This window comes from Prionailurus viverrinus, chromosome X (genome assembly GCF_022837055.1).
Source record: "Prionailurus viverrinus isolate Anna chromosome X, UM_Priviv_1.0, whole genome shotgun sequence".
NCBI lineage: Eukaryota > Metazoa > Chordata > Mammalia > Carnivora > Felidae > Prionailurus > Prionailurus viverrinus.
In genome coordinates, this window is record NC_062579.1 from 85,537,222 (window position 1) to 85,554,945 (window position 17,724).

Consider the following 17,724-nt stretch of genomic DNA (forward strand, 5'->3'; position numbering starts at 1 on the left):
GGCTGTAGAAAAATAAAGCTGCCTGCGAGATTATTCCCCAAGCACCTCCTAGGGTCCTGTTTGAGTAACCCGGGTTCGCCTCTTTATGATTTATGCAGGGCTTCACTTCAGCTTAACTAAATACCATATCTCCTTCAGCAGCTTGAGTTTCTGGAAAGGCCCAGACTGTCCACGCTCCTCAGTAGGGTTTGTTTGCAAAGTCCTAGGTTAGCTGGAGCAAGAGGGAGGTAGGAGGACCTCGGAACACACATCGAAGTTTGTACTCCAAAAGGTAGGTGGGGGGGATAAGAGAAAAGAATACGACTTAGTCAATGATAAAACACAAATCTCTGAAAGCAAGTCAGAGAGAAATCCAATTCCTGAGCCAGTTAGCTCTTTAAGCGTACAAAGTTAGCAGGATTTAAAGGAAGTCCGTCCTCTGACATTACCCTTTGCAAATAAACTCTTGATTGATTCGGCTCTCTCTCTCTGCTTCTGTAGCTGCCAGAGTGTCTGAGAGTTGTTATCCCGGTCGGAGGAGGCGAGGCCTGGGACTGGAGTGGAGATTTATCTTCCCTGGCACATTGCCCCACTTCCGGAACTACAGGGAGAAGGTAGGTCAATGCCATTCCGGTGTGATTTAAGGCAGGCCCACCCTGCCGTCCCCCATCAGCCTTCCTTTCCAGTCTGCCATGGTCCTGTGAGATTCACACAGGAAAGACCCTTGTTAAAGTGCAAATGTGTAACCTGGGAAGGGTTAAATATTAAGCCATCTTTGGTGTGCTCTCATGGAAAGGGTATAGACTTTTGGAGTCACTAAAGCCTGGATTCCGGTCAGAGCCCCGGCACTTAGACCAGCGAGGTAAACAGCTTAACCACCCTGGGCTCTAGTTCCCTCACGTGTAAATGGGGGCTAATAATTTTTTCTACCATGAGGAGTTGCTGTGAGTATTAAATGAAAGAACTCTTTTAGAGTTATCAATCACGATACCTGGCATTTGCCAGTCACTTAACACAGGGGGGGTAGGACCACAGGTTTGCTCAGCGGCCTGCAGGGTTTAAGGCCCTCATAATCGCTCTTCCTTACTAACCATGCTCAGAAGCGCAGTGTGGTACTAAGCACATGAGCTTCGGCACCCAAAAGACCTGGTGTCGTAGTCTTTGCTCCCCTGCTCGCTAGCTCTGTGACCTTGGGCACGTTCGGAGCCTGTTTCCTCGTTTGTAAAGTAAGAGTAACAGCAGCTCCTATTTCGAAGGGTGGCGGTGAGGATAAGATGATAGCAACATACGGATCTTAGCAGATACTGGTATTTTTCATAGTTTGTATGGTGAGCCGACTCGTTTCCTTTCACACCAAGTAGTTTCTAATCTAAAGGCACGGGCGGTTTCAGCAAGCGTGTTGACAATCCTTCAGCAATGATAGCTGTGTGTCCCTGGCTTTCTGGTCTCGGCTAAGGGATTTGGGGGGTGATGCTGGAGCCACTGTGGACATCTCAGCTCCAGGCTGTTGGACCTTCTACCCCAAGACGTTCATACCTCTCTTCTCTCCACTCTCTTCTCACCCTTCCCCTTGCTAACTGAATCTTACGTATCAGGCCTCAACTCAATTATCACTTCTTCAGGGAAATGTTCCCTGAGCAGTAACGTCTACCCCAGTCTCCTGTTTATCTTTCAACAGTGGTGTGAATTGTGGATTCTGTGTGATAAACTGTATCAGAAGTGGTTTAAATCTAAAAATAATATTTGGGGCGCGTGGGTGGCTCAGTCAGTGAAGCATCCGACTTCGGCTGAGGTCATCATCTCGCGGTTTGTGAGTTCAAGCCCCACGTCAGGCTCTGTGCCGACAGCTCAGAGCCTGGAGCCTTCTTCGGATTCTGTGTCTCTCTTCTCTGCCCCGCTCGAACTCACTCTCTCTCTTCCTCTCTCAAAAATCAATAAGCATTAAAAAATTTTTTTTAAGTATATATACAAATAATATTTAAATTATTCAACAGGTAAATTATCTAACGTTGTCTCCCAACCTAGAAAATTATCGGTCCAGGAAGAAGCTGCAGGCTTATCCTTAGCTTTGTGTACCCCCTGGTTCTCTCTTGCCTCCCCCACTTTAGGGATACCCATGGGCTGGTACAAGTCAGTAATTTTTTAGAATTATTGTTGCATGAGGTGGGCCATTGAACTAGATGATGTTTAGGGTTCCTTGCAACTCTTGACAGCTGGCAGTCGTCAAGAGTGCTGGCAGGTTTTCTGAGTGCATGTCCTCCTTCCTTCCGGTTGGTTCCTTGATCTGGGTGCATCATGGGGAGTTTTGAAAAGTGGTGTGTGCCAATGTGGGCATGCACTGTTCCAGTAGGAGGTGGTATGTTCATTTGGTGCCTCGCAAATGAATGCTGTGAGATCAGAAGAAAGGCAGTACGGGCACGAGTGCTAGAGAGTGGATGAATTAGAAAGGCAACAGTGCTTTTGATGGCTAGAAGATGGTTCCAGATGACTTAATAGATGGCATCACTTCCTATACCCCCATCAGAACTGTAAACTTGGAATAGATTTACCAAAACGCAGCCCAGTATAGTGGAAGAAACAAAGAGATCATCATTCAGATAGAACTGGGTTAAGATCCCCACATTCAATTGGTTACATGACCTTGGATAAATCACTTCACTTCTCAAGTCTCAATTTTATAATTTATTGGTTGAACACATATGTATTGAGTATCCACTATGTTTTCAACACTGTTCCAAGTACTTGGGTTGCACTGGTAAATAAAACAGACAAAATCCCTGCCCTTAGGGAGATTATATTTTTCAGGGCTGTGGGAATGGTGGGTAGACCTTTAAATTTGTGAGGATTCATGCTGTTGTCCACACAGTCCTGGGACATGGCAGGTACTCAATAAACAGTAGCTATTATTATTATTATTATTATATTTTTAATCAAGCAATAACCATCTGTGAAACCAGGTAATGTCTATACAAGCTTAAATTTCTAGACGAAGGATTTGTTAAAAAGAAACAAAGAAGAAAACTCAGGTGAAGCCAGGTAATTTCTACACAAGAGACAAGAGATGGCTTGAGCAAAGTACTCGAGATTCTTACGGTTTGGTAATCGCAGGTGGTTCGTATGAGTTTTTCCATCCTAAGTGGCAATATTTTTTCTGCTATGGTTTCCTCAGTAGCGGTTCCATCTGTGGCAAAATTTAGCCCATGGTGGCCCTTATCAGTAGGTTGAACCTCCATTTGGACAAACTTTCCTCTTTCATTATCTCCAGGAGTTCAAAGAACATAAATCTGGGATCCCGACATTACCCTATAACCACTCTAGTCATGCTCCTACCCCTGTGATGTCAACTGACCAAACTTTTAACGGAAGTTCCACGTTCCACCCTTCTAGTCCAGTAGCCTCCTTTCTAGAAGCAGAGGGTAGGAAAAGGGAAAGGAAGGGAATACTGCTTGTAGGTTTTCATGGTTCATAGTTTCTAGCGTGATGAAAAAGAAAAAAAATTGTCATTTCTACCTTGTTACAGAACAATAGAACCATGACTTACATTTCACAATTTATGTAGTTCATTTTACAAGGTATCCTGTTTCTGGGGCTATCGCATTTCCAGCATTACTGCTGCCCTCCCACTCGGGAGTGAGGCAGGCATTGGGTCAGGGAGTTAGGGAAGCCTGGTGCACTGTGGACTTCCTCCCCCTTTCCCTAGGCTTCGGTTCTCATCCTTGTTCCTCTCTCTATCAGATTACTTATCACATTGTTTTGCAGCTATTTATTCTCTGGATTCCCAGCTAGACTTAGGGTTCTTCTGAGGTCACGGGCAGTGTCTTATTCGCTGCCGTATCCCCGACACCTAGCTCATGCTGTATCTGGCACATAGTAGGTGCTCAGGAAATACTTGCTGGCTGAAGGAAACATGGAGTTCATGACACAGATTTTTGTATAAATGAGTCATTTGTCACCCTTTGCAATACCCCGATCCTACTTTGTGTCGAGATCCAAAATCAAAGCTATTTTTCTCAGCATCTGGGATCGACCGAGCAGGCAAAGTTACTGCTCTGGTGCCTCCCGCTGCGCCCGTGAAAGCCCCTCGAAGCCACCCCAACCCCATCTTTGTGGCTTTCCCAAGCTACCCCTCAACATTTTAAAAGCTCATCCCTTCATTTCCTTGGAATGTGGACCCGGGCTTCAGAACTGTTTCCAGTTAGTGGGGCACCTGGTGGCTCAGTCAGTTGAGCGTCCCACTTCGGCTCAGGTCATGATCTCACAGTTCGTGAGTTCAAGCCCCGCTTCGGGCTCTGTGCTGACAGCTTGGAGCCTGGAGCCTGCTTCGGATTCTGGGTCTCCCTCTCTCTCTGCCCCTCCCCCACTTATTCTTGCATGCGCGTGCGTGCACACTCTCTCTCTCTCTCTCTCTCAAAAATAAACACTAAAAAAAAAAAAGAGAGAGCGAGAAGTGTGTCCATTTAAAAGCCTTTTCAGTTCCCAGCGTTCTGCAAGCCTTAAATGTCTTCACAACTCCATCATCCTCACCTTCGAATTGTTCATGTCCCCCCTACCCTCTCCAGCTCCCAAGTGGGTCACCTCTGCCAGGGATGTACTTCTTTGCCAGCCATTCCCCACCTTGGTGTTTCCTCCCTGAGAAGACTGGCAGTAGTGTGACAGTAAGCATCGCGTCTGGAATCTGGAGAGATTGGAGGGTGGCACCGTTACCTGAAAGCTGTGTGAACTTGGGCAAGTAGCCCAACCCTTCTGAGCCTGTTTCCTTACCGCACACAATTTGCGAAAATAATCTCTGTTGTTGTCTTAGGATCACACTGGCTTGTTGTGAGGCTCGGATCAAACAACGGTTGTGAGAACACCTGGGAGACTGAAATATATGGTTACTTTTAGGACACCTGTGGTAAGTGTGGTTACCACCCACACTAACCCTCCACCTCCCAATTAGGCACTGAGCATTTATTCGGTCTCCAGCACTCTAGCCGTGGGCTAGAGCTGGGTGGGGGAAGCATTGTTCTTCCTATCTTCCTGACAAGTTGATCTCAGCTTAAGACATGTTGCCCTCAGGTCATTTCCGTCAGCATCTGGGGAGGGGGGAGCCCCTCCCTTGGTTTCTCAAAACCATGTTTGTCAGGGGTGCTGTAGATTCTCTGTAGTTTCTACCTTCAGGCCTGCTTTGTGCTCCCTAGTGAAAAGTGGTTCCTGTGGGGGAAGGGGAAAGGGAACACGTCTAACCTCTTCCTCTCTCGGCCAGAACTCCCAGTGTCCCCAGACTCCAATTTTTCAGGCATGATTTCTTTACATCCATCAGGGTGTACCCCAGAAGGTATTTCAGGCTGATCCCAGGCAGGTAAGTTACATTTCACAGATACTTCACTTATTCCCAAAGTGCAGTCTCGGCTGCTTGGTAATTACAAAGCCCAGGACTTCCCCTGCCTTTGTGGTCAAAAAACACCCTCAGCGTTTGCCTCTCCTTGACCCCAGCTTCCAGACTGCCTTTGGGTCTGTTCTGAAAGCTCCTGGGGGAGTTCCCCAGCTTTAATTTGGCCAGATGCTCAGTGTCCTGCTCAAATCACACTCACTGTGATTTTTTTTTTCACTTTGAATAGCTTTTGCAAAAACCCTTAGACTCACTCAAACCTGCTCCCCTCCTCTAGCTAGTACTCCGTGGTGGGAGTAGCCGCTCTCTTTGTGAGCTGAGGATCCCTGGTTAGTCAGTCTTGGGATTTAGAATTCTGCAGAGTTAATCTTACCACGATAAGAATTTTTCAAGTTGAAATCTAATTGAAATTTACACGTACGCCATCTTTTAGAGCAAAGGTGCTAACACTTTTCGTAAATGTTTTTAAAGGATCATTTAAAGAAACCAAGGAGAATGTGCCACCAAGACTATATAGGTTTGTAGCTTGTAAAGCCTAAAATATTTACTATCTGGCCCTTTGTAGAAAACGTTTGCTGCCTCCCAGAGTTTCTCTTGATATCCAAAAACAGCGTGAAGCCGTTTGACCCTATCACCTTCTCTCCCAAGGTTACAGGAAATTTCTGACTTATTTATTGCCACATTTTACCATCTCATCTATCTCTTCCATTCAATTTCTTGTCTAGCCATGAAGAGTTGAAAAGGTTTCTGTTCTACCTCCTGAACTCACATTTCATTTCTTTCCCAGGGAATAAACTAACTTCCTTTGGTGAGACCAGCTCCTTGATCCCGCCCCTCCTGCCTCTAATTAATGTCCCCTTGGCTTTGGTGGACACTTTGGAAAGTGAGAGCTCCTTGCTCATTTTCACAGAGTCTTAGAAAAATGCCGAGGTAACTTGAAGACAGAGCAGATGGTAAATATGGGGAGATTTTTGTGGAGGACTGAACCACGGAGACACTTCAAATCCCCCTGCAAATGAGGACTAACTCTGTTTCACCCACAAGGTGATTTATTTCCGTAGCTCTTTGGAAGAAGGCAGGATCAGTTTACGAGGGCTCAGCTTACTCAGCAGAAGGGCTAATCTGCTCTGGTAAAAATGTATTTTCTGCCGAATGTTGCCAAACTCAAACAAAGAACATCAGAAGCCAGTCCAAACACAAACACTTACCATAAAACTGTTACATACCTACCGTATGATTGGTGCCATGTGGGGTGCCAAGAAGTCTAAACTTGGATTCAGCCTCCAACACCTCCAGTGTGGCTGGAAAGACAAAATGCGAAAATAACTATGGAAGGCGTTCTCTGATACAATTTAGATGAGTGAGTAGCCTCGGTTTTAAAGAGTCTCTCTGTGATTGTCCCACAGCTCGCATATATTTGCCACCTTGTCATTTTATCCCGAACATATGGTTGCTGGAACCATGCTCACTGTATAGGCAAGAGAAGGGAGAGAGCTGGCTGAACTTTGGCAAAGAAGGTACATAGTGCGTGTTCAATGAAGATTTGTGGTAGATAGAGAAGTTCATGAAATAATAGCATTAGCAAGGGTTTGCCATCTGAAAAACTCTGGTTTGTTTTCAGCACAAGTGAGTAGACAGTTTGTGTAGAGGCTAGGAAAGGTGTAGTTCAGCTATGAAAGGTAGGACCGGAGTTTTGAGGAACCTGGATGCCAACTAGAACAATTGGAAATTGTTCTTTTGGAGGTTTGGGACACTGACAAAGGTGGTGTTTTATGAAAAATAACCTGGTGGTGTAGAGAATGGTTTAGAGGGTGTGTACCCACTGGAGGCCAGGAAGACTTTGCAAAGCATTAAGAACAAAGAAAACCAAAGCCAAGAGTGTCCAACCTCTTACTCATTCGGCCCAGTTCTCCTTGAGCATAAATGCTATTTAGTGAGGGAACAAGACTGACAGGAACCACGTTTGCCTTCCTGGCATCTCTTACCACTCTCCGAAGAATACCTTAACCACTGCATACGTCACACTTCACAACCAAGGTCCACACACCTATCTTGGGTCAAGAGCAGCTAGATTGAACCGGGAGCGTTAAGGCCAGCTAGTGGCCAAGACCATGAAAGTGTTTCAAGGATACCTGGAAGTTTCTACCTTTTTAAAAATGTCTCTTCCACCTGCTGTTGAAGATTTAGAAGGCACAGGTTTATTATGGCTTCACAGAACAACAAAGAAACATGTTGACTGATGATTCCAAAATCAATACCACCTGCCACATCTCTTACACGATCCATGTATCAAACTGCCTGCTAAAATCCCCTGAAAGCTACATAGGCATCTTAAAATGAACACATATAAAGCCAAATGTATCATCTGCCTCCATCCCTACCCATAATTCTCATCTGCCTCTTCCTATCTTTCATCTCCATAAATGACACCACTGTCCACCTTATTGCCTAATTACTCAAGCCAGAATCACAGGAGACTTACAAAAATAAAAAATAAAAAAATATGACAGAGTACAGGACTCCTGCCCCAAAGGATTGACCTACTGCATGCCAGTCTATCATTAGAGCCATTTTGCTTTTGGTTTTGAGGACTTTTTGATCTCTAAGAAGGGCCCCCTTTAAGAATAATATACTTCTGTGAAGGGTCACCCCTCAAACTGACCCCTTGTTATTGGTTATTACCTTAGCAGGCAAAATCACCACAGCCAAAGCAAGACTGTGGCAACGGATACAAGTAAGGGCACCTTACTGGGAATACACAGAAGGGAGAAGGTGGAACATTATGGGAAATGGGGTCTCTAACTATGAATATGGGAGTAAAATAAAGACAAATACTGCCTACTTCATCAGTTTACCAAAGGCTTACCATGGTGGCATCAGGATTCAAGTGATAAGGCCTAGGCTCTGTTACTGAGATTGGCATTGAGTTGGCCTTAAATATGCACTCTCCCCTCCCCACACCTTAGACCCTGAGGTGAATGCCTCATATTGTCACATAAAATGAACTGTATATTTTATTAAATTTTAGGAATGAAACAGTGCCACATTGTGGTCCCTGCATAGTGTTTCATAAAATGTGTGAAGAGCTCCTCATTTTAGAGCAGGAGAAATGTCAGTGGGGATATGGATGTATCGGGAAAGATACAGGTAGGAAACAAAATGAAAGGTGCCTTAGAACCTTCCCCATTCTTCCTTCGTGGCCACCCCAGGGAGAGGGCGTTGTGTGAATAACTATGTCCCTCGGTAAATGGAATAGTCCAAAATGCCAGGAGAAATCTGGTCTTCAGAGGACCTAAATAGTCTACATACGTGAGCAAATAAAACAAGAAATATGTGTGTGCCAGGTTACAGGTTAGGGAAAGGCATCTATGGGGCCCTGAAAACAGCCTAATCTATCATCGAAAACTGAAGCCTGCTTTTATTTATTTTGAAAGTTTATTTACTTATTTTGAGAGAGAGAGACGCACACACACGCGCACACACACACAGAAAGGGAATGCCAAGCAGGCTCCGAGCTGTCAGCACAGAGCCAGATGCGGGGCTTAAACTCACGAACCATGAGATCATGACCTGAGCAGAAATCAAGAGGTGGGCATTTCACTGACTGAGCCACCCACGCGCCCCTGAAGTCTGCTTTTAAAGCAAGAATAAGACCCGTCTTATCTTTCTATATCCCTGGTGCCTGGTACAGTGCCCGGCCCATGGTAGCTATTAAGTAAATGTCTCATTGATAACCCAAATCAAGGTGTGTATTCGTTTCCTAGGGCTGCTGTAATAAAGTGCCATGAAAGGAATGGATTATAAGAACAGAAATGTATTCTTTCACAGTTCTGGAGGCCAGGAGTCCATACTCAGGGGGCCATGCACCCTCTGAGGGTGTGAGGGAAAACCCAAGTGCCACTTGACTTCTGGCAGCCTAACTGCAATTTCTCCCTTTGTCTTCACACGACCATCTTTTTTCATGTGTCCCTGTACCTCCTCATAGTGCTCTCCTCTGTTTGGGTCTCTTTCCCTCTTATAAGAACACCCATCATATCGGATGAGGGTGACCCAAATGACCTCATATCTTTTGGAGAACAGCGCGTACCGGCAACAGGGCCCAAACGAGCCCACATTCCTAGCAGCATTTCCTGGTTATTAAGTTTAGAGAACATAATCTTTCTCCAAAACTAGCTTTACGCTTGATCTCTACCGTGGTCAAGCTCTCACTCTCTCTCCCAAACATGCTTTTTCAGGGGAAAATATAGGTACAATCTTTTTTTAAAGGCCATGCTTTTAACATCTTAATTTACTGGACAAATGGTATGCCCATCCCCATTGTGTTAGGTTTGCTTACTTTCTGTTTTAAAGTGCTCTTTGTTCAAATTCCTTTGGTGTGACAAGATGTTTATTTTCTCTAGTTTGCAAATATTGGGGGTGGGGAAAGGAGGGTTCTTGAGGAAGCAGGAAGGACTGAGATACTGATGAAGTAAACAGAAAATATTTCAGTCCTATCCCATGGTTTGCTAGGCCCAGCTAGTATGGCTGTGTTCCCTAAGGACTTATCTCCCATATCCTATCCCCACATCAGGGACTTTGGGTTGCCACAATGAGCACCCCCTCCTCCCACACACACACCAGTTCAATACCTAGCTTTAGGCCCTACTTGCATTCCTGGTTCCTGATCAGTAAGTGAGAAAGTAAGTTAAAAGCAGAGTTTCTCAGCCTGGCTGGCATGGTACCAGGGATGGGGGGGGGGGGGGTGTCACAGGCTCACTGAAATCTGCAAGATTGTGAGTGAGTATGTATATTTCTATTAGTTTCCTGAGACTAATATAAAAAATTACCACCGACTTGGTAACTTGTGCAAGGGAAGTTGTGGAGGCCAGAAGTCTGAAATGAAGACATCAGCAAGGTCATGTTCCCTCCAAAGGCTCTAGGGGAGGTTCCTTTCCTTGCCCCTTACTGCTGCTGGTGGCTGCCAGCATTCCTGGATTCTTGGTCACATTCTGTCTCCATTTTCACATTGCATTGTCCCCTTCTGTCTTCTCTGTGTATTTCTTATAAGGACACCTGTCATTGGATTTAGGGCCCACAGGGATAGCTGGGGTGATCTCCTCATCTCAAAATCCTTAATTTAATTACATCTGCAAAGACTCGTTTTCAAAATAAAGTCGCAGTCACAGGTTCTGGGGATTAGTTCATGAATGTATCTTTCCTGGAGTTGCTTTTGTTTTTTTTTTTAAATCCCCTGAGGGCAGTTCCAGAGAGTTTATTTACCAGATTCTCCAAGGTCTGTGAAATAGGGACAAATTAAGAGCCAATGACTTTGAAGGCCTTTGGAAATCTAACATTCTATGACTCTGGAGCTGGTGAGATAAATGTGACTTGACCTTAGTAAAATACTTTGCACATAAGAGGTACTCAGTAAATTTGTGTACATTTGATTTGGCATTGGAATTATAGAAATGTTGATATCGATATCTGTCACATTATCGAGCACTTACTACGTACTATGTGCTTTTCTAAAGTGTTTTATGTACGTGGGTGGCTCATTCGGTTAAGCGTCTGACTCTTGATTTCAGCTCAGGTCATGATCTCACAGTTTGTGGGATCGAGCCCCATGTCTGGCTCTGTGCTGACAATGCAGAACCTGCTTGGGATTCTCTCTCTCTCTCTCTCTCTCTCTCTCTTTCTCTCTCTCTCTGTCTTTCTCTCTCTCTGTCTCTCTTTCTGCCCCTCCCCTGCTCCTTTGCGTGCTCTCTCTCTCTCTCTCAAATAAATAAATAAACATTAAAAAAAATAAAGTGTTTTATGTGAATCAACTTATTTAATCCTTACGACAACTTTGTGAAGTACCGTTTTCAAGCCTATTTTTCATATGAATAAGCTGAGACACAGAGACATGAAGTAACTTACTTAAGGTTGCACAGCTAATTGGTGGCAGAGCTCAACTCTCACTCAGCCTGGCTTTAGAGCCTATGTTTTTCACCACGATGCTTTGTAAAAGAACCCTGTTTCAATGTTAAAATTTAAAATCCCATCTGAGACTGGGTTCTGTATGAGAGGGGGGCAATATGGTATACAGGACATTATTGGGCCAATGGACAAAGCTTGGAAAAAATATTGTACCGATGGTAATATGACTGAAGTTGTTAAGTGGATGGTGGTATGTAAGAGAATATCCTTATAACTAGGAAATATACACCAAAGCATTAGGGGCAGAAGGTCATGATGCCTGCAATTTACCCTCAAATCGTTCAGGAAAGAGATAGAGAGATATAGATAGATAGAAGAAAATGGAGCAAAATCCTAATAACAGGTGAATCTGGGTAAAGGGTGCGTGAGTGTTCTTTGTGTCATTTTATTCTTATAACTTTCCTAATTTAGAATTTATTACCAAATAAAAAGCAATTTAACAAAATGTATGGAACATTAATTGGGGAACTGGATGGATCCTCCTTGTTAAAATATTTGCATTTTATGCTAAATAAGCAAATGACATAGTTTAGCATTATTGTTCAAATTTGCTGACATTTATTGAGTGCCTACTGTGTGTTAGGGATAGTTACACATATTGTTTTCTTTATGAATTCCCCCAAACGCTATGCTATTTATTACTAATCCTCTTTTACTGATGAAGAAACGGAGGTCCATAGAAGCCCAGTGTTTTGCTTAAAATCACAGGATAATTATGTGCCAGAGCTGGGGTAGGAACACAGCTCCTCTGGCCCCCAGTCTAATGCTTTTTACACTACACCACAAGTACCTCCAGTTATAAATGGCCCATTTCAATCTTTCTCAACTTAGAAATCTTTAACTATTTTCAGCCTGACTTTCTAACCCAGTGGTCAGGGGGTCAGTGGGAGGGTTTTCTCCCCTCTTTGGCTCCACAGGGATTACGGCCTTGGGCCCTGAGGAGCCAAAAAGGGAGGATCAGCCTAAAGAAACAATGTTTCTGTGCTTCTTTGATAAATGGAATTAGCATTCCTACACGAACAGGAAATGTTGAATTGTTAATAGCCTCCCTTGGGTTTATTATATACAGTATATCTACATGCCTTAGCTATACCCAGGAGGTATTCAAGATAAGCAGTCCCATCTGAAAGTGAGGCTGTCCTGTTTTTTGTCAGTCTACTGACAAGAGTACAGATGAAGCATATTGCTCAATTGTATACTATTACAACATGGCACAAACCTATAAAGTTAGCTGCATGTTGATTGAAACATTTTTTATGATAGGATGAACATAAGCCAACCAGCATATCTATTGAATGTCTTATGTACATAGCACTGGACTGAGTATAGTGTCGGGGGTGGGGGGGGGGAGAGGGCTACAAGGTAGATATAGACTATGTGACCAGGACTTAGAAACTAATTAGGAAAATGAGATATACACACAGAAAATGTTACTACAATATAAGGTGATATAGGCCAGATGTGCGATAGGTGCCCAGAGGCTAGATAATCACTGTGGTCTGGATTCCTTCGGGAAAGCTTCTTCTTGGATGAACTGGACCTTGAAGGATGAGGAAAATTTGGATAGGCAGAGACGAGGTATTCATCAGATGGTCATTGAGATGGGAAGTCATGGGGTTCATGAGATAAAATTGAGTCAGATTGTAAGGAGCCTTGAGGTTGGTCAATGGAGGTTTCTTAGGGAGATTGAGCCAGTGAGTTGCATGATGAAAGCAGTGTCTGTAGAAGCCCTGGAGGCATGAAGTAGAATGGAATAAACATTGATTCACACACAACCTTGGATGCACATTAAAGTCAACTGGCAGCTTTACAAAATACTGATTCCTCACTCTTAACCCCAGAGATTCTGACGTAATGGTGTGAGATGTAGCCTGGGCCTTACGATTTAAAAAAAAAAATCCCCCGGTATTACTAATATGCAGCAAAGTTTGAGAGCCTCTGCCGTGGAGGAAGGAGAGATACTAGCATGGAAACCAGCTCGAAGGCAATTATAATGCAAGCTTAAAATCATGAGTCTTGGGACTACTGGAGTGAGTGGCAAAGGCAATAAAGAGGAAGGTTTGGCTGCGGGTGACTTTCATAAGAACTTCCTGAGCCTCTGGATAGGCTGAAGACAAAGAACCAAAGGGAAAATTTAGTGGGAAGATTTAAACATGCCAGCATGATTTCCAGGCTCAATGTCTTCTTCGTGGTAGGCACCCAACTGATCTTTGTTGAAATAAACTGAACTTGGCAGAATAATTTGGAGACTCATGCTCCATTAGTAGAAATCTGTATGTCATAGAGGAAAAGGCAGTTTGGGAGGAAGAGGGAGATTTTGTTCCTGGGCCAAGTATGAAAGTTATCCAGGTCATGAGTCCCTTTTGAGAGGTAGCACTGGGATTCTGAGGCAAAATCAAAGCTGGGGACCACCAGTAAGAAATCATCTTCATGACTCATAGCTGACGTCCTGAGACTGGGTGACAACATCTAGGGAAGAGAATATACTAAGAAGAGAAGCCAGTTGAAGATAAAACCTTAGGGAAGGCAGATTTATATTTTTGTTATTTTTACCAATCAGAGGGTCCTGTGCATGTTGGTAAGCAAAGAAGATCCAGGTAAAATATCTAACAGGAGCAGGAAGAGAAGAGATGCCCAACACTGCATCACTATCCTATGAAGTAGAAGTCAAGGTCCCTCTCTTCAGATAGATTATATAGTCCAGTTGTGTAGACAAGCCACAGTACTGGTGATATTAGTTAGTAGAGCCATCCATGCTAAATGTAACAAAAAGTACTAAAAGTGTTCATAGGAAAGCCAGGAAGGTTGAGCTTGGACAATGATTGGGTGCACAACTTGTGTTGAGGTTGAGGGAAGGATGAAATGATGAATCCAGAGATAGAAGAAAGCAGAGGTAGAGAGGACAGGTTTACTCCTGTTAAAAAGTAGGTCTCAGCACAGGGTGGGGATTGGTTAAAAAAAAAAAAAAAAAAAAGCAGGGCCCAAAGTCAGGAGACAAGCAGATCAATCCCCTTCATTTGTCTTAGTCTAAGATGTCCCTGGATGAACATTTTAATTTTTTTTAATGTTTATTTATTTTTAAGAGACGGAGAGGCAGACTGTGAACAGGGGAGGGGCAGAGAGAGAGGGAGACACAGAATCCGAAGCAGGCTCCAGGCTCTGAGCTGTCAGCACAGAGCCCGACGCGGGGCTTGAACTCACGAACTGTGTGATCATGACCTGAGCCGAAGTCGGCCGCTTAACCGACTGAGCCACCCAGTCGCCCCCCCGGGTGAACATTTTAAAAAATATCGCACAGCTGAGTAGAGGATGCATTTAAATGAGTATGAATCAGATGGTCAAAATAGGACAAAATCAGGTTATTTTAGTACATCTCAGAAAGGTCCGAGAGTCTTACGCTTCAATATTGAAGTCTCATTAAATGAATATTAAAGTATCTTAAGCTTCATGACGGTGTATCAAGATGAGATGTGCCAGGGTGGCCCAGACAATTCCTCAACTTCACAGGACAGGCTTGACTGTGCCCCTCAGAAGAATCTCAAGTTGCCAACCTAGGGTGTAGGCACAACCTGAGACACTCTACAAGTTACTGAATCAGCTCATTATTTGTTTAGTGCCCTACCATTTGTTTGACATTATGTAGACACAAGGCTCTATTGAATGAGGAGAGTGTGTTCCCTGATAGGGTCATAACTGGGGCCTTGGAATTGCAATCCAAACAGCCTGTCACACATTTCAGTCACACATAGCAGCAATATAATTCTGCTGCTTTGGAAATAGTTAAAAGCTAGTTTTACAATAAGAAGACAAGCTCTTGAAAACAGGGAGGGGTGGGGTTGGGGTGTGATCGACAGACTGTCATTAGTATTTGACAGATATCCATGATTGTTTTTTCTAACAGGAAAATGGTGATTCTTAAAAGCAGTTTTAGATTCCTGCTCCTATTTTTTTTTTTAAAGAAGAAAGCCTCTTTCTTCAACTTTTCTGTGGAGTGTCAGTAAATGAACTGTTTCCTCTCAAATCATGCGTATTGCCTTGCAGTCCTCAACTGCATAGTAATATATCACAAACATTTGGATGTGGGAAGGAGAATAGCCAGAAATAACCATTTAGGTCATATGGGCTTTTCAAATGCATCTGTTTACGCACAGAGGGTCCCTACAGAAGACTGTTTTATTTCAGGGAATATTTTACCCTGATGACAAACTGTAAGTCAGTGAGTCATTTTCATGGCCTGACATTTTTCTGTAAAAGTGCTTGAAAGAGGGCGCGTCACTTTTACAGGCTGCTTGGGTCCTGAAGCAAAGTTGCAGGCATCTTGTATGACACTCACAGGTTATATTGGATGCTGGACCTTTATGAGATCAGGTTAAAATGGAAACTTGCATTTTCCAACTTTATTTCGATTGCCTTGTTATAGAATGTGATACTAGTTGCAATAATGTGTAGTTCAAGAACCACAGAGTAGGACTGGTATAATCTAGTCGTGATATCTGTAATGGGACCGTTAAATATAGCCATCATGGCTTTCCCCTGATTAAAACCCTTCATTTTCATATATCCCTGGATTTCCATTGATACACTCGTGGTACTTTCTAAAAGAATTCCGGAAGTCACCAAATTCAGTTCCGAAGGTTTGTTTTTTTTGAACTCAGAAACAATTTTCCCATATAAACAATGTTATAAATTATGGGTACACTCCCAAACCAGTCCATCCAAGGCTTCTTAACCCATAACACGCTTGAAGTAAAGTAGTGTGTACATCATATATAATAGCATTTCTACGAAAATCAGAGTTCAGTTCCAAAACGGGAAAACCAGAATAAATTTCCCTTTCCTTCAGCGAGTCCCCTCCAGTGCTGCTCCCTGCCCCAGCTCTGAGTCCTTTTATTAGTAAGACAGCGTGAAAGTGAAACATTCTTGGTTCCAAGACGGATGTGGTTTCCTTAGGGGCAGAAAAGCAGAAAGAAGGCAGAGACTTTAGGCATTTGAGGTTGGCCACTCTTTCTCTTTTCCGTCACCAGGTCTGGTCTACCTGCAGTCCTGACAACGCAGCCTCTGAGGATTTTCTTTTAGGATTTTATTGATAGCAGTGGTGGAAACCGGAATAAAAATGAACAGATCTGTGCTTCTACTTCTCCGTATTTATTCACTCACTCAACAATGCATTAATCAATTCCTATGTAGCAAGCCCTGAGCTCTAAACCCTGGGGATACAAACATGAATGAGCCCTTGAGGTCCTCCCAATCCAGTGACTGGGCACAGACGTATAAACAAACCATTGCAATGCCCCATGCTACCTGCAGTGATAGAGTGCCATATTAGGTAGAGTGGTGATACAAAAGAGGCAGTGTTCTCCTTGGCTTGAGGGGTTGGGGGTGTCAGAGAAGGCTCCACAGAGCAGACACGAAAACCTAGGCTTGAAGGATGAGGTGTTTGTCAGGCAGATAAGGGAGTCTGAGGAGGCATTTTAGGCAAAGTCAAGGAGTCATGAAATACCGTGTTTGGAAACATAAGAGCAGTTTGGTATGGTTTGAGCACAGGTACACAATTGGGCAGTATTACGAGGTGGGGTTAGGCAGGGGCTTTAGGTGAAGAGCCTTGCATGTCAGGCTGAAGGCTGCATTTTATCTCATAGCGGTTAATAGGGAGTGTTGTGGTCAGACTCACCACTCTGGTGGTCGTATGGAAAACTGGTTGAATGGGAGAGTAGAGGGAGGCAGGGATCTTTTAAGAAGGACAAGCAAGGAAGGAGAGAAACATTTTTGTTTAGTTATATTTTTAATTTTCATTTAAAAATTAAATTGTGGTAAAACACACCTAACACAAGATTTACTGTCTTAACCATCTTTTAAGAATACAGTTGAGTGATGTTAAGTGCATCAACGTTGTGGTCCAACTGTCAACACCATTGATCTCCAGACATTTTTCAGCTTCCCAAACTGAAACTCTCTACCCTTTAGTAACTCCCCATTCCTTGCCCCCAGCTTCTGGCCACCACCATTCTACTTTCTGTCTCTGTGAATCTGACTATTCTAGATACCTCATAGAAGTTGGAATCATACAGTACTTGTATTTTTATGACTGGCTTATTTAGTTATTTCAATGCTTAGTTTTTTTATTTTTGTATTTTGAGAGAGACAGAGAGTGCGAGCAGGGGAGGGGCAGAGAGACAGTAGGAGAGAGAATCCCAAGCAGGCTCCTCACCGTGAGTGCAAACCCCATGTGGGGCTTGAACTCATGAACCTTGAGATCATGGCCTGAACCAAAACCAAGAGGTGGACGCTTAACTCACTAAGCCCCCTAGGCACCCCAGTTATTTTAATTTTTAAAGTAAAGGTGACTCCTGTTTGTGCTTAAAATAAGTCTGAATAATATTAAAATGTGCGCAAGGAAAAGTAAAAGCTTGGAATGG